The sequence below is a fragment of the Lithobates pipiens genome, unplaced genomic scaffold (genome assembly GCF_037356315.1).
Source record: "Lithobates pipiens isolate NorthernLeopardFrog02 unplaced genomic scaffold, aLitPip1_a1.2 Scaffold_13, whole genome shotgun sequence".
Lineage (NCBI taxonomy): Eukaryota > Metazoa > Chordata > Amphibia > Anura > Ranidae > Lithobates > Lithobates pipiens.
In genome coordinates, this window is record NW_027507718.1 from 98,264,888 (window position 1) to 98,289,669 (window position 24,782).

Genomic DNA, 24,782 nt, shown 5'->3' on the forward strand with positions numbered 1-24,782 from the left:
TCAGGCTTCAGTTGCTGCAGGGCCCCCGTCAGGGCCATCTTAATGGGGGGCACACCTCTCCACAGCTGCATGGGGGGCCCCTGCACTTTCCCCAAAGAAGCTGCTCCTTGAGCCCAAGCTGCCTGGAAATTGGGGGTCCCATGATGGCACTAAGAGTGATGGATACACAGGGGAGGCAGGCTGACAGTTATGCGAAGGGAGGGGGAGGGGCAAAGCCGGAGCGCCAGTGATGCTCTGACCCCGCCCCATGCAGCTTGAATGCTCGGGATTTGGAGGCCATGGGGTAGGAGCTGGAGTGGGAGCTGCTTAATCTGCAGCACTGAGAGCCTATCTGCAGAAGTGGCATTGTGGATGTGTCATGGTGACCTCAGCTGTCCTGCACTGTTTGCACCAAAGGGCATGGAATGCCCAGAGGGATACTCCTTCCTCCACCCCTCCTTCTGCCTGCATGACTTGATTGGTATAGGTGAGTCCTTGTCACAGTGCTGGAGGTGGGCACATAGCCAAAAGTTCACATTCACTGTATCTCCACTGGAAAAGGGGGTACTACATGGATGGAATAATGATGCTGGGTGATATCAAGAGTATATGGCGGAAAACAATGCTGAGGGGGGGGGGGTCTGGGGTGTATAGGGGGTAGCAGTGCTTGGGGTATCTTGGGTGGCTATAGTGAAAAGAAAGCTCTATTTGTGTGAAAACATTGATAAAATCTAATTTCAGTACAATGTTGCACATTCTCATTCAAAGTTTGGCATTGCTGAAAGCTGAAAATTGGCCTGGGTAGGAAGGGGGTGAAAGTGCCCAGTATTGAAGGGGCTAAAGTCAAGCTAAAAGAGCGTTGCCATGTCATGACAAGTCCAGTGTGGACAGGGGATCATTCATCCCCACAGGACTTGCCCAGGAGGCACAGAAAGCTACCAGTGAGTGTCAGCATTTCTCCCCTGAGCACTATCATTTCTGGTTGCCTGTATTCCATGCTGGCCCTGACAGCACGGCTCTCCATCTTGGATCAGAGACACAGTGTTTCCCACCTCTGGTCGGCTGGCACTTCCGCCTGCAGCTTTCTTTACTCCCAGATGGCATCTACTATGGATTCATTAATATGCCTGTTTTTCACTTCCATCTTGTAAGTGTTTTTAACCCTTCCTTGTCATTAAAGTGTTTTATTACTGCAGTTAGAAGCGCCTTCTTCTCTGCTTTGTTTTTCCTATACAGTGTTCTTCGCTCTTCTGAGCTACTGCTGTGGTGCATTAATTACATTTCAAGAGCTAGTCATGCACTGTTTGTTAAAATACCCTTGTTATCCAGAGTGCCCTATTCTCCACACTCTTTGAAGAAGCTATGGGCAGCTGCAGTTAAACTATTGAAACATAGGAATACTTGCCTAAGAATCTCTGCTCCTTGTCTGGGTGAAATATAGAAGCATGAGCTCCCATGTGTATAAGGTCACGTGGCTCAGTTCTGCTTCTATTTCCAGGAAACTCCCCTTTATAAAACATCACAGTCCTCCAATCAAGGTTTCTGACCCAGCTAGCAGGGGCAGGAAGTACCTGTCTTTACCCAGCTAACTTTGTGGTAAATAACAAGCACAGCAACTTACAAATACAGACAGTAGAGGGCAGCAGATCCCTACACAGGTATATAACATGCCTAAAATATGTTAAATGCACATATAATCTTATCGGGATGTTTTTTTTGTAATGAATGGCCTGGCGACTAGGTCTTTTTAAACAGAATAAAAGGGAACAAAAGGATAATTTATCTGCTGGGGTTCACATACATTATAGCACTTTAAAGATAGAACTTTTAGGAAAAAATTGAGGCAATTTCATGATGCATTTTTTTATGTTTTTTTATACATGAATATAAAGCAGCCAAACTGCAGTAGAATATGACATGTTGGCCTTTTAAAATGTAAGTCAAAGAGACGCATACCAAACACCACCATAAGAACTCAATAAGATCCAATTCAAAATGTAAACACTGTGCTTAACGTCCTTCCAAATCATCTGTATGCCAAAGGAAAAACCACAAAGGAAATGTACACAAGACTTAAATTAAAATTCTTCATAAAGGGTAGCTGTCCATTTCCAGCCAATATTAAATTGTAAAGGAGACAAGAGAGATAACCTTTGTATCAACGGTCGGTGATATTTATCTTATTCTCTTGTGAATGCACGGGCTCTTTCACTGTCAGTTATGCCCACCTAAGAAATATTCATGCTTTGCTGGTTGCCATAGGGAAACGGTTGTCACAGATTTCTATACAGAAGTCACACATGTGAATACAACTATATACGCTATACAAAATGCCTACATAGCCTGCATTAAATAGAAATATTCTATAGACTTTGCTGCATTCTTAGTTTCCACGTGGCAACAAGCAAAATAATACAAAACAAGTTCAATGCCTTAAAGAAGTAAAAAAAACAGCTATTTATTAGCTTAAAGTGAAACATTAGGCTCCACAATGAAAATGGGCGGATAGGCAGGATTTTTAATGCAGAAGAAACTCTGCAAGCACAGCTCACTGCACAAATTTCGGCAATGCCAAATCTGGCAGAACTCCCGTGACAGGGCCAATGACCAATGACAACCGGCGATTGAGACCTGGAAGCCAGCCGCCCAAAGGCGTCAGTGAATTCCGAGGATGGCGCATCTCTGGATTCTAGATGAGTATAGTTCCGCTTTAACACATCGAGCACCAAAAATAAACATTCCCCATTTGGTAAAATTCTTACCCCAGCACTTGCAGCTTACAACTTTCAATTTTTTTCAGGCTCCTGCTTTCTTACTGCTGCTTCCCTTACCAGTGGATAGTGTAGACTCAAGTCCAGCATTTTGAAACTTTTTCAGTTGCGGCACCCTTTAACAATATGGAAAATACTGAGGCACCACAGTTTAAAGTGTAAAAAATAAAATGTTACTTATCAATGGGTAACCTAAGCCTGACAATGCATACAAACCGTCTCGATGAAACTCGAGGCCCATCCACAAAAGGATCTCCTTTCACATCATGGTCATCAGGTCCTCTTTTCATACCAGAGTCCCCCATCACAAAACCCCCCCAGTCACACAGTTCCCACATCACAGGTCCTCCCAGTCACAAAGCACCCCCTTCACATCAGAGCCCTACCTTTTGGCTCCGGCAGTGCAGCAGAGGGCAGGAGGTGGGGAAGGTAAACAGGAGGCACATTTTCATCTTCTCCAGAATGTTGGGGGCTGCTCTGCATGCCTCAGTCATTCCCTGGATCACAGTCATGCGTTGCCATCTTGCAGGCTAGCTGGCTATCCTCACCATGGAAACAAATTAAGAATTCTGGCCCTAGAGTGTCATTGGTGGTTATGTCGCTGGTGACCAGCCTGACGGCACCATGGCGACACATGATGCTGATCTGGGCCAAACTGGTTCCCATGCTTGTGGCACCCTAGGGAAAACCAGAGGGCACCCCGGGATGCTATAGCTCCTTGCTTGAAAAAAATTAGAAAATGCCCGAGGGATTGTATAGGTGGGGTTAAATAACACAGTAGAAGCAAGTATATAAAAAACAAGGATTTTTTATTGGTACATCATAGTAACAATAACAAAAGAAAGGGAAAAACAACAAATAGCAATATATATGCAGAAACTCTTGCAGGATGTACACAGAAGCTCTAAATAGTAAGCGCGTCATTCAATATACTCCTGATATCCAACATGTTTCAGATTAATATTTCTGTTGTCTAATTCCTTCTTCAGGGATCTCAAAGAGAGACTGCAATATCTAGCAAATATGTAAAAGAGTATTATTAGCATGTTGAAATAGCATATGCAACAAAGTAAATATACGTGGGTCAAAAAGGATGCAGCGGATGCATTTACTGGGTAACTTTGGAAGGTGAGAAAAATTGTTGTTGTTTAAAACCAAACAGAGATCCAAACCCTCAGGTTCCAGATTAATGCCAGAAAATTATCCAGAGGATTAAGGAAACACTTACCGTATTTATCGGCGTATAACACGCGACGGCGTATAACATGCACCCCAAGTTTAGGAGGAAATTTAAGGAAATAAAAACTTACATTTAAATGCCCTTCAATGCAGCCTTGTCAGTGTCATTTGCAGCCTTGCATTGCAGCCTTGTCAGTCATTTGCAGCCTTGTATTGCATTGCAGCCTTCCATTGCAGCCTTGCATTGCAGCCTTGTAGGCTTGTCTCCTGAGAGCGGCAGAAAATGTTATGAAGGGCGGGGGATCGGCGTATAACACGCACCCCCGATTTCCCCCTGATTCTAGGGGGAAACAAGTGCATGTTATACGCCGATAAAAACAGTAATCGCAAACCTCACATTGTATCTGATGCTGTCAAGCAGGCAGAAAGTTAGCAAATGGCCCGGTCAGGTGAGACATAGTAACACGGACTGCAGCTCACACAGAAGACAACAGTTCCTTTTAAAACTATGGCCAGAGAAGGTGGAGATGAGAAGGCAGCCGCGTCCACAAGGAGCAGGTCTATGCAGGCGGTGACCCCCTGGATAAATAGCAAAATTTATATATTGTACTAAGTAATGTAATATAAGGTAAAAACCTACAAACTACACTCAAAACAAAATGTGTGTTCTTTGGAGGAAAAGAAAAAAAGAAAAATTCTCAAAAACAGACCCAAGTACAAATTTGCCTGGTAAAGCAATATAACCAAAATACAGTGGCTTAGACTCACTCTGAAATTTAGAGCCAAAATAACAGACGTAATGAAGTCCCAGGTAAGGTAAACCTTAGAACAATAACCTAAAAATAATCATAAATAAGTAGGAATCAGTTATCACAAAAAATGTGTATGACAGCCTGAATATAATAGGTTGTCAATGGCAAGTATGCAGCCTTGCAAGATTATCTAAACTAACAGAGCATGGTGTATAAGAAGTATAGCTTACCAGGCAGTCTGCTACAAAGTAGCATACAGGGATTGAGAAGATGAGATGAGTAGCAGATGTGAGATACTAATTGTGCATTTAAATACTCCCTGTGGTACTAGGTTCACACCCACAGAGAGGAGGAGTCCAACTCATAGCCACAATCCATCAACTAGATGGAAAGGGAAGAGAGAGGGAGAGAAAGCCCGCCCAACAGGCATGTTCGCGCCGCCCCTAGCCGACACAAGTGTCAGTAGAGGCAGCGCAAATGCCTGCACAGCACCGCTCCCCCCAGCAGGGCGTCGTCCGGCGTCAAAGTCACGATGATGTCCGACATCGGAAATGCCGCCGACGCGAGGGGGAGAGACCACCCGGAAAACATCAATCAGGGGAACCACATACAGGCGCATGTGCGCATACAGTGGTCCCACCAAAGGAAAACGCCGGCCACAAATGGCCCTGGGACACCAGAATAAAGTCCCGGGGCCCCCCCTGTGTTGGGGGACACAGCTGCCAAAAACACCCCAAAAGGTACCAATGCTAAGGCCATAGCAAAATCAATCTTTGTAAAGAGTAAAGTACTATAATTCGTTCCGACGGCAAATCTGGATACCGGAGTCTGGAATCTGCCTGTAAAACAACATAACACATCTAATTAATAAATACCAAAATACAACATTAATAAACCAAATACAAAAATACAATATACAAACAAAATGAAAAAATATATAAAACAAAAAAAACCAAAAAATAATATATATATATATATATATATATATATATATATATATATATATATATATATATATATATATATATATATATATATATATACATATATACACACAAAAAAAAAAAAAAAAGATGAACATGAATTAAAAATAAATAGAGTAGAGAAGCCCTGCAGAAAGGGTTTAAAACAAAGTATTTTGTTTAACCCGGGAGGTAAAGTCGCATTTAAATTTGAGATCCACTTCATTTCACATGGCAGGAGAATCTTATTTAGATCTCCACCTCTGGAGGTTTGGTGAATTCTATCAAGCACTAACACTTTGATTTTGGGCATGCGGCTATTATGAACCGCTGCTACGTGACAGCCTAAAGGAAAATCAGGGTCTGCACCTTGTATAGCAACTATATGTTGATATAGACGTTTCCATAATTTTTGAATGGTCTTCCCGATGTAATAACATCCGCATTCACATTGCAGTAAGTAAACTACATAGATTGTTTGACAGTTAGCATAATGTTTATACACTAACATGTTGCCATTGGGGAGATGTGGTTTTCTGTCGGTATTGTTATAACGGCAGTAGCCTCAAGCTCCACAAGGGGAGGTGCACAAGTATTGCATGGGTCACCTCGGTCAAGCCTTTAAACTCACTGTTAACCAGAAGGTCTCCGACTGATGTGTTACATTTAAATGTAAGAAGGGGGGCCGGAGAGACAAAAGGGACTCTCATCGGATCACTAGCCAACACATGCCAATATTTACCCAAAATTTGTTTAATTTGTTTTATTTGTTAAATTTGTGTATGTTCATTGGAAAAAGTGGTTACAATTCTGGTATATGCATGCTTATCAGGTAGAGATTTTTTCTGTGCATGTAATAGTTCTTGTCTGTCTTTACTGTTGACTTTATTGAATGCCTAGCTTCAAAGAGGAAATCTTCCTTATTAGAGCAATTGCGTTTGATCCGCAACAATTGGCTAAACAGAATCAAATCTACTAAAGGTCTTGGATGAAAGCTATCCGAATGGAGTATGGTGTTACCTGCATTAGGTTTCCTATATAGCTTACAGGACAATGTATTGGTTGGATTTTTGAAGATCTCAACATCTAAGAAGGTTATAGATGTATTGTGGTAAATCATAGTAAATCTAATATTAAAATCATTACTATTTAGTGCATCCAAAAAGTTGAGGAGGAGGTCAGTCAGACCATACCTGTTGATGGGGACAAGGGCATCATCCCCACAACCCTTGCCCGGAGGTTGTGGGTGTCTGTGGGCCAAGGGCTTATTGGAATCGTCAGGAAAACAGAAAATTGTATCAAATACTTACCGTAATTTTCCTTTCCTGACGCGAATACATGGCAGCGTACGAACCCTCCCTCTGATCTTTGTGCTTTATACAGAGAATAGGGGAGGTAGCTCTCAGTCAGACTTTTATAGAACTAAACAGGTCCTGTGGATGGATATAGGGGCGGAGCTATATCATATGTATGCTGCCATGTATTGGCATCAGGAAAGGAAAATTACGGTATTTGATATAATATTCAATTTTTTTTACCATCTGTCTTCCATTTTGGAGATTTCCATTCACATCCTGTCCCATAGTTCAAACAGGAAGTGAAAGGAAATCCCTCCAAAGTGAAGAATACCCTGGTTATCACCAGGGTCCCATTGGAGGATTTCCCCTCTATTCCTGTTCTGGTGGCAGCCCAAAAATTGGGACAGGGCAAATAGAGAGAGAAAATCACTCTAAAAGGGTCACAGAGAGCAATAACATGACAGTGTTCCAACCCCTCCCCATTTTGTCCAAAACTAAATACAAAATGTTGTCTTTAGTTATACTTTAATAATTTTATCACAGATCATTTTAAATAGAAAACATGACTGTAAACCCTAAAGCATAGCCTACAAGGGTTAACTGCTCATTTATTCTAGGAGTATTTTTGTACTTTAACTTACCTGATCCATTGCTCCCACAGCAGATGGTGCTTCTTCACATCCAATGCATAGCTATGGATCCTGCATTGGTCCTGACGATATCAGGATCTTTGACTGCTGGAGCATGGGGTGAAAATGCTAAAATGGGGGGGGGGGCCCTCAAAATGGCAGCATACATATGATAAATAATAAGCTTTTGAGAGGGAGGGTTCAATGCTGCAAACTTAGTCTTTATTTAACAATAGACATACAGGCTTGGATAGTTTTCCTCTCAAAATCTACTGTAGTAAGAGCTGTTGAATGCACCCTGTAGTGTTTTAAGAACGTATGATGTGATGACCAGCTAGCAGCTTTGCAGACTGTCTCCAGAGACACTCCTGTCCATGCCGCCCAAGAAGAAGAAAACGTCTTGGTTGAGTGAGCTCTAACCACCTCCGAAGGATCCTTCTCGACCACTCTATATGCCCGCCCGGTGAATAGTTTTTACTATCCAGGCCGAGATGGTTCTGGCTGAGGCCTCTTTCCCTTTAAATTTTCAGGTAGGTATAATGAAAAGTCTGTCAGAACATCTGAATGTAGAAGTAATCTGGAAACAGGCTTTGAGGACTTTTGGAATGTCCATCTTGTGCAGATCAGCATCTGATTCTGCTGGGAAGGCTGGAAGCACCCATTCACTCGAGAAATTAAATATTGATGCCACTTTTGGGACAATGTGATCCAATGATCTCAGCATAACCCTGTAGAATAAGGTTCAGCTGCCCCCAATTCTTGGAGTTCCAACACCCTTCCCCCTGAAGTTATGGCTATTAGGAAAGCAGTTTTTAAGGTGATATCCCATAATGAACAGTCTTCTGTCAAAGCACAAGGAGTGTTTTCTGGAAAATTGAGGACAACTGCCTGATCCCATTGAAGGAACCTATTTCTCTTGGGAGGGCGTAGTCTAAGTAATGCTCTCATGAAGTGCTCCACCAGCAGGTTTGCTGCCCCTTTATTTTGGATAAAAGCTGAGATGGCTGAAACTTGCACCTTAAATGAACTTAGGCTGAGCCCCAATCCAATTCGGATTGCAGAAAAGACAGGATTTGAGATCTATTACGGTCACTGGGGTCAAACGGACATCCAGCTGCAAAGCTTGTGAACCTTTTCCATATTCTGGAGTAGAAGGCATTGGTTGACCCCTTTCTGAAACTCTGTAAAGTTCTAATAACCTCTGGAGAACATCCTAACTCTTGTAACCCCTGCCTTTCAGTCTCTAGGCTGCTAAGGCCAGTCGTGATGGTTGCGGATGTAGGATATCTCCTTGCGACTGGAGATGAGGAGTCACCAGAAGAGTGATTGGTGGGCACACCCTGAGATCCATTGCCAGAGAGAACCATGGTCCGGGGCCAGTAAGGTAATACTGTAATAACTGTCAAATTCTCTGTCAACAATCTCCTCAGGAATTTCAGGATTAAAGAAATTGGAGGGAAGGCATAGGCCAGTTGCACAACCCAAAGATGGGTCAAGGCGTCCGTCCCCTCTGCTAATGGATGAGGGTGGTGTGAAAGGAACCAGCTCACCTTGCATGGGTCCTTTGCATTGTCTGAATAGGTGATCAGCTTCCAAGTTCTGACAGCCTGGAAGATATATGGCCCTCAAATCTGGGAGATAGTGTTGTGCCAATGTCATGGTCAGTTCCATCTCTCTCAAGAGGGATTGGCTGTGTGTCACGCCTTGTTGCTGTATATAGAACACTGCTGCCGTATTGTCCAGATGAAGCAGGACTGAGTGACCGTATATGTGAGGCAGCAAGGTGGCCAACACCATGAATGCTGCTCGAAGTTCCAGAATATTGGAAACTTGGCCCTGAGTGGGAAATTCCCCTCTGCCCTGGATCTTGAGTTGTGCACAGGTGTTGCTCCACCCGGCATCTGTGTTAACAATGATCTATGGCTGCAGCCCTAATGGACGATGCTGTTTAGCGTTTCTTGTTTTGTCTACCACCAAAGACTCTGGCGCATCCAGCTGGTGATCCTGATTGGCTGGGCTAGACAAACTCTCTTCCACTGCATCAGGAATCTTATTGGAAAACTCTAAGTTTCCAGTGAGCCCAGGGGATCCGGGGATGAAATCATTGTCCTGAGAAGACTCATGCACTGGAATGCTGACATCACTGGTGCAGCCAATGCCTGTAGGAACTTCTTCCTGATTTTGAGGAATTGCTGAGGTGGCAAAGAACCTGTGGCTACCTGAGTATTAAATTGGGCCCCTAGGTAGACCATATTCTGTGTAGGCTCCAGCTGGCTCTGGTAATGCCTGTCCCCCATTACAAATCTGAGGAACCGCTGGTATGACTGAAGGATTTGCTGGTAGGCATCCTGCAAGTACATTGAAATCCTCCAGTCTCCTAGTTGAATAACCTGGATTATGGTATGGAGAGACTCCATCTTGACTCCAAGAACTGATTCAGCATCTTAAGGTCATTCTGGACTCTGGAGGCTGTAATAATGGCATTGCGCCACTGTGAACTAACTCCACCAATTTTGGCAGTGGTCTTGCCAGAACTGAGCCCTTTGGGCAGCTTGGCTCCAACTGCCTCCTGGGCGGGCCTATCATTAAAAGGGCTTCTGGGTATCTGAGGGAGCCGCAGGAGCCTTAGCTCTCTGTGATCTTATGAAGGTTGACGGTGTACCCCTCCAACCCCTTCTGGAGTCCTTGGATGGGCAAAAGCCTCCTCTGGATGGTTACTCCCTCTGGTGTCCGGACCTTCAATCTTGGAGCAGAAGACCTGATTTTCCTCCTGTAAACCTAGAGATGGTAGTCTTCAGTTTTTTGGCCAAACAGTGCCTTCCCACCAAAAGGCAGTTTACAGCAATTCTGCTTTGAGGATGGGTCGGCTGCCCAGGGTTTTAGCCACAGTGCTCTTTTGGCTGTGACTGAGCTGAGCATGGCTCTGGAGGACCATAGAATGATGTCTATAGCTGCCTCACCTGCGAAGTCCGCAGAGAGTTTTATCTCATCAAGAGCCTTGGTGATTTTTTTTCTTTTGGCAGTGGGTACTTGATTACATACTCCAAGTTCTGCACCCACACTCGCATAGCACTTGCTAGGGATTTTAAGCAATGGCTTATAAGCAGCACCTACCACGAGGTAAAACTTTCTTAAGTTCATGTCAATACGTCTATCAAGTATATTGGGAAAAGAGGAAGAGTCTTCCATCGGAATTGTCACATTCTTGGCCAGTCTGGTGACTACCACATTCACAGTTGGTGGGTTAGATAAAGGAGCCGCAGCCTCCTCCCTGAGTGCATACAACTTCAGCAACCTATTGGTTGAGGAGGATTTTCTCTCCCTTCTCCCATTCCTCCTGAAACAGGCAAATGTCTTATGTCAAAAGAGGAAAAGTAGCTACCTGTTAATTCGGGTTCTTCCTATGAAATCCAAAGGTTTGTTCACACTTGCAGCAGGCTCTACTTTTGAACTGAAAAGCGATTGTGCCCCTCATGTAGAGGGGACAAGTGTTTCCGCTATGCGATTTTCAAAGAGCAATTTGCACACAATTTTGCAACTCGCATGGGGGCGGCCCATTCATTTGGCTGCCCTACGCATGCAAAAAGAACCCCCTGCTCCTATTTAGCAGCGACAAGCTTCGCACAATGTTTTTAAAGGCGTGTTCTCCCATGTGACAATCACAGGAGAATCGCATCACATTTGGGGTGCCCTGAAAGGATAAAGGCACCTATTGCGTGTTGTGCAGTGATTGCCACACAATTTTAAAATCAGGATTGTATGGTGTGTGATAATCAGTTTTCTCCTTCTTTGGAGGAGGTTGTGGATTCTCCCATTCCAGTACAGATTTTACTGCCTAAAATCTAATGAATGGTAGTATCTTCTCAAATTCAAAGCCTGAACCTTCAGGATCCTCTGGCGAGGAAGAGGTGGTATCTTCTCCCTCTGCCTGGAAGGTTGGTTGTAATACTGGGTCTGGGGAATCAGCCCGCCTAATCTGCTGGGCTGGAGTCCCCCCTGAAGTGCCTGGTACCCCTCTAGTTAGGGTTGGATGGCTTGGTTTAGACCTGGTGCAGGGCCCACAGTCTTTTCATCTGCTTCTGTCCCTGGTTGTCCGAGATGACCGGAAATTTCTGCAAAGTAGCTTTCCTGGCATAGAGTCATCTCCACCTGACCAGCATTTGCCTTTCGGGTGCTGAGCCTTCAGTGGAGAAGCTGTGCACTTTCTCTTAAGAGTATGTTTGTACCCTTTGTACTGGAGTCTGCCAGGAATGGAGTCACTTTCTGCCCTGGAAAAAAACCTCACGATCCAGAGGGCCTCTGGACTTCCTAGAGCAGGAGTGTGAGCAACCGGGGCTGCAATAGACAAGAGGCATAATGCACTCTTTTTCCCCCATCTTCTTACTTACCCAAAGTTGGCCCTTACCTGGTATTGCGGTGGTCTTTGTTATGTGGTGTTAGGCTCATGCTGGCAGAAGAGCCAAAAGGTACAAGGGGGACTGCATGGCAACAGAGAGAAATAAGGGAAGCAAGAGAGGGAAAATATACATATATACCTCCTTTTTTTTATTTTTATTTTTGTTGGCAAAGACAAACAAATCTAAATAAAAGAAATCTGGACAAATCTGGACAAAACCCCCCATCCCCTAGTAATACATTCTTCCTTGCTCCCTTCTATCCCCATTACAAGAATAGCAAGACTGTCAGGAAGGGCTAGCCAATATCCAAGATGACCTCCGGTTCATCTGCATGCGCCCGTGCGCGCAGGCACGCATATGCGTGCACATGTGCGCATGCAAATTCAAGACCTGCTAGATTGCTGCCTGCATGCATGCGCGCATCTTTGCGCGCATGAATGCGCACACGGTAACAGATTTGGCAACCCAACAGCCTATTTAAACACTGCCAGTGCACAGATTTGGTGCTGTCTGCTCTACAGCGTTCCCATGTGTTCCTGATATCTGCATCTTGTTACCTGTTCCTGTTACCCGACCCGGCTTGCCTCTGGTGATTCCTGCTATCCGCCTGCAGCCAGCCCAGCTTGTCTGACCTCCGCACCTGCCTGCTCCTTCTGCTACCTCGCTGCCAGCCCATTACTGACCCGGCCTGTATCCTGACTATTCTTCTGCCTCCGCATCTGCTTCTGACGTGTCCGCCAGTGTATGACCCGGCCTGCCTGTACCAACCCTCTCTTCTGCCTGGAGAATCCTGCTGAGCTACCGCTCCTCCTACAGCTGTTTCGGATTCCACGGTCTTCTACCAATCAGGCACTCGTGCGACTCTGCACTCCTGCACTCCCTGTCTGCTCTACCGGGAGGCCTTGAGTCAAAGGTGTAAGATATGCCGTCCACTGCATATCAGGCTCTACCGTCAGGTACGCAACAGACTTACCTGTTATTCACTGTTCTTCAGAATGAGATGCTGTCTCTCTGCATGCCTGAATTGCAAAGGCATCCATTACCTGGACATTTGTGCCCTTTAAATAGAGCACCTGAGAGACAGACTCAGTCTTACCCAGCCTCTGTTCTAATAAAAAAAGGGCTAATACAATTAGGAGGGAAGCCAACGCCCATCCACACAAAAGGACACTTTTAAGCTGGCTACACATATTGCAATCCTCTGCAGATTTCCGCCCTCAGATTTACCAAAACCACACAATAGGAGGTCAAACCTTAAGAGCCTCAATTTGTATGCAATCATGCAGGCCCCGGCACTACATGGTCCCAGCAAATCCAAAGGAAATCCGACAACAAAAGCTGCACAGTGTGTATGGGGGCCTTTAGAGACATGAGAGCAAGAAAAAGAAAAAAAAATGTTTTATAGAGATTGACAGACTTGGAAAGAGTTCCATAGGAGAGAAGACATCAGTTCAGATGCAAGCTTTTGTAGCTGGTGGCCACCGGCGTCTTTAACTTCAGCTGATTGTTAAAAAGCAGGCCAGGAAGCAGGCCGCCTCATTTTTAACAACGGATGACTCATCAGCTGTCAGTGGGGTTCCCTGCTGACAGCTGAATGTAAAAAATGAAGAAAAAAAAACAGTGGCAGCAATAAAAATTGTGAAAAAAAAATGGTGTGGGGGGTCCCCCCCAAACGTTTCCACGCTAACTGCAATATCATTACTGTGTCTTGGTACGTACGTATATTACCATTTTTTTTTAAACTTATTTTTATTTTGACTCTGTCGCTTTAACATTGCAGATGAATATTCAAAATGGCAGCATACACATTGAATTTGGTAATATATTAACATATGCATTACATGGCTGACAAGTGTCATAACCCAAAAGTGTCTTCTATCTTCACGCAATCTTCATCACAGAGAGGTTTAAAAACTGAATTTGTCTTTGGCTCTCTGGTACATTAATTAATTGATTGTGTCTGGTCTGCCACATAGTAGGTGGCGATGAGTTTGGCCCTGTCTGGTTGGCATGATGAATATTTCTTAAAGTGGATCTACAGGTTGAAGATTTTTTATCTGTATGCATTCTGCGCATGAAGGTAAAAAGCCTTCAGTATGCAGCCCCCCCCCCCCATATTTACCCGAGCCTGATCACAAACCAGCGATGTGCACAAGAGTGGCTGCTCTTCCAGGTCTCTGCTGCACCATTGTCTGCCGCTGCTGTCAATCACAGCCAGTGAGGAGGTTGCAGGGATGGGGCTGAGCCCGTGCTGTGTGTCTTATGGACACACAGAGCAGGGCTCATGAGCGAGCATGCATGAGTGCTCCCATAACAAGAGGCTTGCTATGGGGGCACTTGGAGAAGAAGAGGAGACCCCAGAAGAGGAAGATCTGGGTATGACATGTTTGTTTTTTGTTGTTTTTTATTTAACCTTTAATATCACTTTAATACATTTTTTGCACCTATAGTGGCAGAATGTAAAAATGTTGCGCATAAGAAGTACCTGAACTTGTTAAACACGTCCGGAATAGTAACAAAACTGTTGCATGGCTTTCATGAATTTGGCTCAAGACTTTCTAATACGGCCATTACACCGGAAAAAAAAAGCAAAAGCTTTATTGAAACACCTCTGTTTTTTATTCAGATGGCATATTCTACATTTATTTTTCTCACTTCAGACTAGCGCTTTCAGACAATCAGACCAGAGCGCCCTGTAGACACTTACGCCCTCATACTATATGCAGCATGACTGCCAAAGCAAACTTTAAACTGTGCTAAGATTTTACACAGTCGGTCTGCAGCTGCCATACATGCCACAGTTTACATCATATTACAGCAAAAATTCCCAATCTCATGTGTATTCAGGTGGCACGACTCCATTTTCATCCTTGATTTTACTACTTAAAATTGCCAAAAAAAGCACATTTTAGTGAGATGAGAAAATCTGAAAACCTAATTTCCCCTGAAAATCAATCCTAAAGTGCCAGTGTTAAATGACATGTCAAAAAACTGACAATGACAAATGAAGATAAAAGACAGTGCCTGTCTGCATTCAGCTTAGTCACTGGTGATATCTGCTTTATCTCTAGGAAGAAGACATGTTAAACCATCTGTATGAGTGTACTGCTAATGATGGCAGTGCCCTATGGTGACTTGACACCACATAGGAGGAGCAATGTACTAGCACGTCGAGGAGGAAAAAGTGCTGCAGTCAATGACTCGGCTGGGCTGCTTGTGGAGTACATCCATGGTTTGTGTGACAGCAACAGAAGCTGCAGAGAAATGCTGCTAGAGGCACAGATGGGAAGCAGACAGGCACTGGTCCAGTGTGAGCATTGGTCTGCCTCTGACTGAGCTGCCTCCCAAGTGCTGGGGACTTTTCAAGAAAGCTAATTTTACAGCCCAGACTGCTTGGACTTAGTAAGAACCCCTGCTTATATCTTAGAAGATTTTATTCCTACTAAATTAGGATGGCGGAGGCTGAATTGCACAGGGAACGCCTGCAAGCCATAGCAGTAAGTTCATTGTCTTCTACTTGTCTCTTTTGTCTTGAAAAACGGGTGTGTGTGATGTGTTTGAGGTTCCCCCAGGGGAAGCTGAGCATTCCAACATAGTAACCGTTGCCTGATGGAGGCAGCACGCTTCATAGCAGTCTCCACTGGGGGTTCTGCATTTACTGGAATATTGTCTGTGCTTGTGATTTCAGCTTCTTTATTCGACTGTGTACACCTACTGTTCTCTACTGGTAGGTTTAAACCTAGGCACTAAAATGTCACCTTATTTAAAGTGGAACTAAAGTCTGTAAAATACCTTTGTTCCAGAGATGTGATGTCTGCGAAGGCGCCAACATCTTTTCCTCATCTTTGCTCATCTTTATTAGTCAGCACAGAATGGTGCAACTCCCGCATGGGAGTTTATTCATCCCAGCACTAAAGTGTCAAGAATGTACACTGAGCTCCCCGTGTGCACTAGAATCATTTGTTCAGACACTGAGGTGTGCCCAGAATGTACACTGCACTGCTGGTGCATACGGGAGTTTCATTCATCACAGCACCAAGGTGTTCCAAGAATGTACATTGAGTTGCGCACGTGCACGGGAGTTTATTCAACCCAAGACCAAGGTGCGCCATGAATGTACATTGAGTTGCGCAAGTGCATGGAAATTTATTCAACCCGGGACCAAGGTGCGCCAAGAATGTACATTGAGTTGCGCATTTGCACAAGAGTTTATTGAACCCAAGACCAAGGTGCGCTAAGAATGTACATTGATTTGCGCATTTGCACAAGAGTTTATCGAACCCAAGACCAAGGTGCGCTAAGAAAGTACATTGAGTTGCGCATTTGAACAAGAGTTTATTCAACCCAAGACCAAGGAGCGCCAAGAATGTACTTAGAGTTGCACATGTGTACGGGAGTTTATTCAACCCAAGATCAAGGTGTGCCAAGAATGTACATTGAGTTTCACATGTGTATGGGAGTTTATTTAACCCAAGACCAAGGTGCGCCAAGAAAGTACACTAAGTTAAGCATCCATACAGAAGTTCATTAATCCCAGCATCATGGTTCATTAAGAATATCCATTGGGCTGTGCATTCTAAAGAAGAATGCAAACAGGCAGGTATGTTTGTTTTATTGCCAAAGAGACATAACATGCTTCTTCTGCAATAAAGTGCCTACCCACTCACAATTGTTTACTTTTTAATTTAGTTCCACTTTATCATGTTAATGTAATTTCAAAAGTTCTTTTTCAATATTTTAAAAAGAAGAATACAATGCTACACTACAATACAGCGTTGCTTACAAAGAAAAGAGTTTATACTTTCCTGTCCCTGCACCAACGAGTTTTGCTCTCTTGAAGGGTTACAGTGGTTGAAGAATCTTTCCCATCTAATTCGCTTTCAGCTGTGTTGGGTGCCTGGTCCCCTGCTGAGTGCCAACTGTTATTTACTGATGAGGTGCTGGGGGATTGAACCACAGAGAGCAGAGGGGGGACCAGGTATATGACACTGTGCCAGAGGCTGAAGGTTCTTCTGGGTGTCGAGACTGTTAAGTATTAATTATTCATTTACAGGGACCCTTTTTTTCTAATTTTTATTATAGCAAGAGAGCTACTTTAAAATGACAGGTTTCATCACAATATTACCTAGTGATCCTGCTATGATATGCACAGGCATAGTCAACTGTCACTAATAAGAAGGAAATGATGTGCCTCCACTAGAGCAACTGTAAGTAGACAATAAGTGTCTGAAAGGGGCTGGAGGAGTTTAGCAGCACCGATATTCAAAAAAGGATGGAAAAAGATTAAAACAATATTTATATCATGAAAAAGAATACATGGTGATTACTTATGATACACAGTGCTTTAGAAAACCAAGGTCCATCCATCCATGGTTTGATTTGTTTGTTTGGTTTGATTGAACTGTGGATTGCATAGCTTTTGTAGAACAATTTGGACAATTTTCTCTCATTTCAAGAAATATAATCCCATTTTTTTTTGATTGTCATAACCTATTCTTTGTAACTGTGTTAGGCATCAGTCAGCTCCTAGTGTTTTAAATGTCCTAAATATTTTATTTGTGTGATCCCCTTGACATATTTCCAATCCATCTCAGGGTTTGGGTGTTACCACTCACCTTTGTGCATAGCACCTTCTTTTGCAATTTCCATGATATAAAGTACATACAATACAGCAAATAGATATAAAACTGCCAAGTGGTTTCACTATTTTGGATCAGCCAATAATTAAAATATCAGTTTTAGGTGGTCTGGCCCTTTAAAATTATGGTAACTATTCATACGGTATTTGAGAAATTATCCCAACTCACGGTTTCATCCATCCATTCGTCCTTAGTTTTATTCAACACTCATCCACTATAGAAACATCCTACACTCTCCGAGAACAGCAAAACTGTTGTAAAACAGGCAATTCTGCCATTAACAAAAAAATGCCAGTGTCAGGATCATTAGGGCCAGTGGCAGGATGGCTAATAGGATGCCTATCTGACCCTATGGAATTGCTTCCTCTGTAGCAGTGAGATGTTGTGCCTACCGCTACCAATCAAGATTCAGCAGCGTTTGGGTCAGCGCTGGAACAACATCTAGCTGTCTAGATGTTGTGGACAACCAGCCAGCCTCTTTAGCGATACTTCCCCTGGCGATTTGCCTTTGCCACCAGAATAACCCATCTGACATCAGGGACTGTATATAACATTTCCAACCAGTCCAAATGTTCTCAGGCAATTTAGGTTTTAATTATTCCATCCACCCTACCCCCTGTACACACATGCATTGTGCGTTAGAAATGAAAATTTGTATTATACTGAATTTTTCTTTTGTGTATGACAAGCTCATAGCTGTGATTTTCATAATGAAACTTCAAAACATCTCAGAAACCAGCATGTCGAATGTACAAAGAAGCATATGTGGGCTATTGTACTCTATTACTTTTTTACAACTGATTGAGACTTACTCTGACCATGTTTCCTCTTTGTCAGAGTGCTACAAGATTCTCGTACAATTGTATACAATATAGAAATTTATGGTCCTACCAAGACCATCCATATCACTTTTCGGTTGTGTCTCTAATCAATTAATAGCATCAATAATGCAAGACAAAAATAAGTAGGAACAAAAAAAAAAGCAAAACAATTACAGGCTTGTAGAAATGTGATACGTCAGAAAATGCTGATAGAATGGTCCATTGTTTACAACATTAATGTGGCGTTTCTGGCACTGCTGGAGCATGGCCATTATCAGAAACATGCACACAAGTCTTACTGACTCCTTAGAATTTATTTTTTCCAGCTCTTTTTTTCTTTCTAGGCATTCCATATGCAATAGCTTTATCAACAACATACATAAGTACAGCTATACACATTACAGTATACAAGTGTACAAGTTAGCCTATACAGAATATAATTCGGATCGGGCAACAGTGGATGATAAAAAAAAAAAATTAAATATTTGGCGTTCTGTTCATAGGAATGTTCTGTTCAGGTTAATTCCACTGGATGATAACCTTTTTAAGCTGCAGTGTATTAGTTTACCTACTGTTAAGTGCATGTGTTAAGCGTTGGTAAAATTCTTGACATTGTTACTGTTTCAGAGGTCACATCTCATACAGTAGCTGAGTACATTTTACGAATGTCCTAGCAGGTGGCTCCATGACCATGCCACACATACCTTCATGCCTGTGTCAAAGACAGCCATTCCTATAACTTTCACAGTTAAGTTATGGAGAAGGCTGGTATAAAGTATGTTGGAATGCATAGTAAAATAATAGTATACTCTATCCACACATGAACATTTTCCTTTTAATCTTAATAATAAAGTGTATCTAAAAGCAAAGCCCTTTTTTTTTTTTTTTATATGGTTAGGACCCCTATCTGTGTTCCAGCTGGGAAAAATTCTCTTTGTTCGTGTTCCAGGACCATTATGACTAGGACTAAAAATTAGGGAAAATCCAAATTTTAAATGGTCAGCAGAACAGGAATAAAAGGGAAACATTAAGGTGGAAGGCAAATTGAAACCTAACTAAGCTTAAATCTACTCTTACCCCCATTCTAAGCCTATTATATCTACCCTGTAAAAGTAAAGCCCTATACACACTGTTTTTCTGCTGAGTTTTTCCTTCAGATTTACCAAAACCATATAATATGGGGTCAAACCTTAGGAGTTTCAATTTGTATGCAATCAGGCAGGCCCTTCCACTACATGGTTTTGGTAAAGCTGAAGACAAAAATCAGCAGAAAATCTCATAGTGTGTATGGGGCATAAAGATGCCTATTCTTACCTATTCTAAAGTTGCTCTGGTCCAGTCATACGATCTCGCTGGCATCGGCTTCAGTGTAGAGGAGAGATCGTTGATAACGGCTGCAGAGCCTGGGCGATAAAGTCACCCCTAGGCTTAGTATGGCCAATCTGTTGTCTCTCCTCTAAATTGAAGCCAGCACTGGGACCTGATCATGTGACCAGACCAGAGCAACTTCAGCATAGGTAAGAATAGGCATCTTTATGCCTTTGATTATGATTTTATAGGAATAGGTAAGTACAGGCATCTTTCCCTTTGAGAGGTATTAAGAATAAGTAAAAAATTGGGGTCGGAGTAGATTAAGCTTAGTTAGGTTTTGACTTGCCCTCCACTTTAACCAGTTAACTAAGTTTAACCAGACCTTTCCATTCCGGGTGGACGTCATATGACGTCCTCCCGGAACGCTCCTTGAGCGCTCCTCGCATTTTGTACTGCAGCATGACCTGTCACTGGCTGATGACTGATGACTGATCAGTGTGCCAGCCCACTGCCAGTACCATATGATCACTGTGACCAATCACAGCAGATCACGTGACAATTGAAAACAATGGATGGCTTCCTTTCATGCCATTCATTGTGTACAATTGAGTCGCTAGGTGTGATCGGTCAAAGTGATCACATGGTACAGACAGGGCTACTCACAGCCTATCTATACCATGTGGTTAGCTGTGGCCAATCAGAACTCATCACAACAATACACATTGAATGAATCAATTTTAATTCAGTAAAAATGGTTGCTTATTACAGTGAAATTCACTGGTATAAACAATTATAATGTGTAAAAAAAAAAAAATCCTGATCACTTCCCTACTATGGTAATACTGTATTGCTCTGGTGACAGGGGGTTATAAAAATCAAAAAAAGTGTACATTTTTTTTTACATTATTAAAGCGGAGTTCCACCCATATAAAGGCCAGCAGCTACAAAAAGTGTAGCTGCTGACATTTAATAATTGGACACTCACCTGTCCTGCTGTCCAGTGATGCGGCGAACAAAGCCCCGCTCCTCTCCCCCTCCTCTCCTTGGCACCGGCATTGTGACTGTGGGTGCCCGGCTGTGGCTTCACAGCCAGGCACTCACTGTTCATGTGTGAGCCGTGCTGCATACTGTGATTGGCCGGGCAATCTTCTGGGACTTATGACGTGTCCCAGAAGATTGCACAGAGGGAGGGGGGAGAGATGAACTTCCTTCCGGGAGGAAGTGGGAGGTGGATGCCCCTAAAAAGAGGGTATCTGCTCCACCCACAAAAAAATGACATGCCAAATGGGTGGAACTCCGCTTTAACATTTTTTTTCAGTTTTTTTATATACAGTTATATAATGATGCTGTACTGCACTGGTGACAGTAAGTAAAAAAAAAAAAGTTGAAAAAGGCAATTTTTTAAAAAAATTCTTACATTTCCAAAAAAAGTGACAAAAATATACCACTTCAAAAAACTCGCCATGCTGCTTACTAAATACCTTGGACTTTTTCCAAAAAACTGGTAATTTGGGGGATATTTGTGTTGTCCTGGTGTTTTTGGGCCTCAAGAAATGCGAAAGGCCGTCAGTACATCAGGACTGATCACTTTTCAGATATACTGTATATAACATAGTTTGTGGATGCTATAACTTTCCTACAGACTAAATAATAAACACAGATTTGGGTTCTTTTCAATAAAAATATTAGATGCATCTTGATGGGGTTTTATTGCATTAGCAGTTACCGATAGCCACACCAAATTCTGAATCTGTGAGGGGCTTCACTATTCCCTATGCTACTCCAAAATAATAATACAAAAATAAAAAAAACTATAGAGCAGCAGATTTTCTTTAAATGAAAACACCTTTTCTTTGACTCCCCAACCGCACCGTGCAGCTGCTGGGAGCCAAAAAAAAAAGCTCTGTGTAAGCTCCAGATCGATCTAGTCAGTGCTTACACAGAGCTGAGGTCTCTTCCCATAACCATGGAACAGTATTGGGCCAATCAGCAAATACCGGTTCTGTCACATGAAGTGATATTCCATACCCAGAAGTATCTGGTATCTCCTGGGTCCTGGCAACTCAATGGAGCAACAGGGGAGTAAAGAAATGGTGAGTATATGCTGTTGCTGAATGAGGCAATGGGGGTTATTTACTAAAGGCAAATCCACTTTGCACTACAAGTGCACTTGGAAGTGCAGTCACTGTAGATCTGAGGGGGGACATGCAAGGAAAATAAAAAAAAAAACAGCATTTTTGCTTGCATATGATTGGATGATAAAATCAGCAGAGCTTCCCCTCAGATCTGCAGTGATCTACAGCAACTGCACTTACAAGTGAACTTGCAGTGCAGAGTGGATTTCCCTTTAGTAAACCAACCCCAATGACCAGTTTTCTTTAAAGCAGGAACAGCACTGCATCTGAGCACCACAAACCAAAAACGCTATTTCATTCATTTTTAATATTCAAAGCAAACTCCCACATCCACCCATGTCTCCATGCTTTATTTTGTTGGGAAATCACTTTGAAAAAAACCCTAGCATTTATGGCCATGGCCATCTTGAGTAAGGACAGAGGATTTATGTAGCTTTTACTTCTTGAAATCTATCTGCTCTTAGCTCTGGCATGCAGACAGGAGGGTGTGCTTATCTGAGAATACCCCTTCTCCCCTCCTGAAGACACCTGGGATGTATGGCATAATTTGCTAAGTCGTGGAAACCAGGAAGTAACTGAACAAATGTAAAAAAGAAAGTTTAAAACAAGTAAATATGATATACTTTCCTATTTACTAATACTTTCAGCACTAGAGCACGTCATATGATATCCATCAGGATAAGCCGCGGTTGCGTGCCCGCAGCGTGGCGATTGGTGGTGATGTGTGTCACTCTGACATCACATCTCCGATCATGGTAAAGAACCTATGATGTAGGCACTTTACCACATGATCAGCTGTAACCAATCAAAGCTGATCACAGCAAGAACCAGGCTTTCCTTGGTTCCCGCTGACAGGAAGAGCCATTCGCGGGCGCTCCTGTCAGGGTGGGAGGGGGGGGAATCGGTCTGAGCAGATAATCAGCACATTGATTATCAGCGCAGTCCCCATAAGAGGTGCCCACCACAGCTGCCGATCAGTGCCGGCTATTAGTGCCCATCAGTGCCCATCAGTGCTGCATATTAGTGCCGCCTATCAATGCCCATCAGTGTTGCATATCAGTGCCCATCGGTTCTACATATTATTGCCTCCTCATCACTGCCACCCTATCAGGCATCGGTGCAGCTTCATTAGTGCCTGTCAGTGAAGGAGAAAACAATTTATAACAGAAATAAAGAAACTTTTTTTTTTTTTCAAAAATTTTGATCTTTTTTAGTTTGTTTAATAAAAAACCCAGTGGTGATCAAATACCACCAAATGAAAGCTCTATTTGTGGGAAGAAAATTATAAAAATGTATTTGGGTACAGTGTTGCATGTCATTCAAAGTGTGACAGCACTGAAAGCTGAAAATTGTCCTGGGCAGGCAGTGGGGAAAGTGCCCAGTATTGAAGTGGTTAAGCATTAAAGGCCTACCTGTGTTTTTTTTTTAAATCTTGGTATATATTTTTTCGTATATAGCTGCCTTTACTAAATTCCTACGGACTCCAATATCCTTATCTGTGAAATGCACCGAATGCGTGATGAGAAAATGCTGCCTAGTGTATTACCTGATTCAAGCAACCTCGCCAATATATAGGCATACCCCACTTTTAAGTACACAATGAGGTTTATTTACTAAGACCCCTTTCACACTGGGGCATTTTTCAGGCGCTTTAGCGTTAAAAAAAAGCACTTGAAAGAAGCCTCATCTGCAATCCCAATGTGAAAGCCCAAGTGCTTTAAGAGCCCTTTCACACTGCCAGCCCCCGAAAAATGCTCGTAAAGCGCTGCTTAAACTAGCAGCGCTTTACCAGCGTTTTTCGAGCGCTAGTGGGGCGCTTTTAACCCCTGCTAGTGGCCAAATAAAGGGTTAAAAGCGCCCACAAAGCGCCGCTACCAAAATCGCTTTGCAGGCGCTTCCCATTGATTTCAATGGGAAGGGGCACTTTAGGAGTGGTGTATTCACTGCTCCTAAAGCACTGCAAAGAAGCTGCTTGCAGGACTTTTTTGACGCCCTGCCAGCGCAGTGCCTCAGTGTGAAATCACTCAGGCTTTTACATTGGGATTGCAGTTGCGGCTTCTTTCAGTCGCTTTACAGGCACTTTTTTTTTAAGCTAAAGTGCCTGAAACAAGCCCCAGTGTGAAAGGGGTCTCAGTGTGAAAGCACTCGGGCTTTCACATTGGGATTGCAGTTGCGGCTTCTTTCAAGCGCTTTACAGGCGCTTTTTTTAACGCTAAAACGCCTGAAAGCTGTCTAAAGCTGGAAAGTGCAAAATCAGGCTCACTTCTGCATAGAAACCAATGAGCTTCCAGGTTTTATTACCAAAGCTTAATTGAACAAGCCGAGGTTAGAAGCTCATTGGTTTCTATGCAGAAGTGAGCCTGATTTTGCACTTTCCAGCTTTAGTAAATAAATCCCATTGTGTACTTAAAAGTGGGGTATGCCTGTACTGTGGGGCATAAGAGGGAAGTTGCACAGAACAGAGTCATTGACAAGGTATAACCCTGCTATGGGACAATGTTGCTAAAGCTGCAGTGGACTTTATAAACAGCTGGGTGGCTCAACATACTGCTCATCAAAACTTGAAATATTTCTATGGTGCAGGTGTCTTTCAATGAGTCTTTCTTTCTTTCTGCATATTTTTTGTAGGCTTTCCCAAATAATTTTTCTTTGTAGAAAGCAGGTTTTGTTTGTGTGAATATCTCTGCTTGGTGAGAAAAAAAAGATTGCTGTCTTTACTGGTTGGCAAGAAGGTAGTGCTGTTAGTAATGCTATAATTTGGATAAAAATCGTATTACCTACTTGCACACTTCACACAAAATGATGTATTTGGGCTAGCAGACTGTAGAGTTTGTATATAATTGACTATTTTAAATGAATGCAAGCTTTAATTACACATCCTGCAGATGCAGGAGATCTAGTGGTATTGC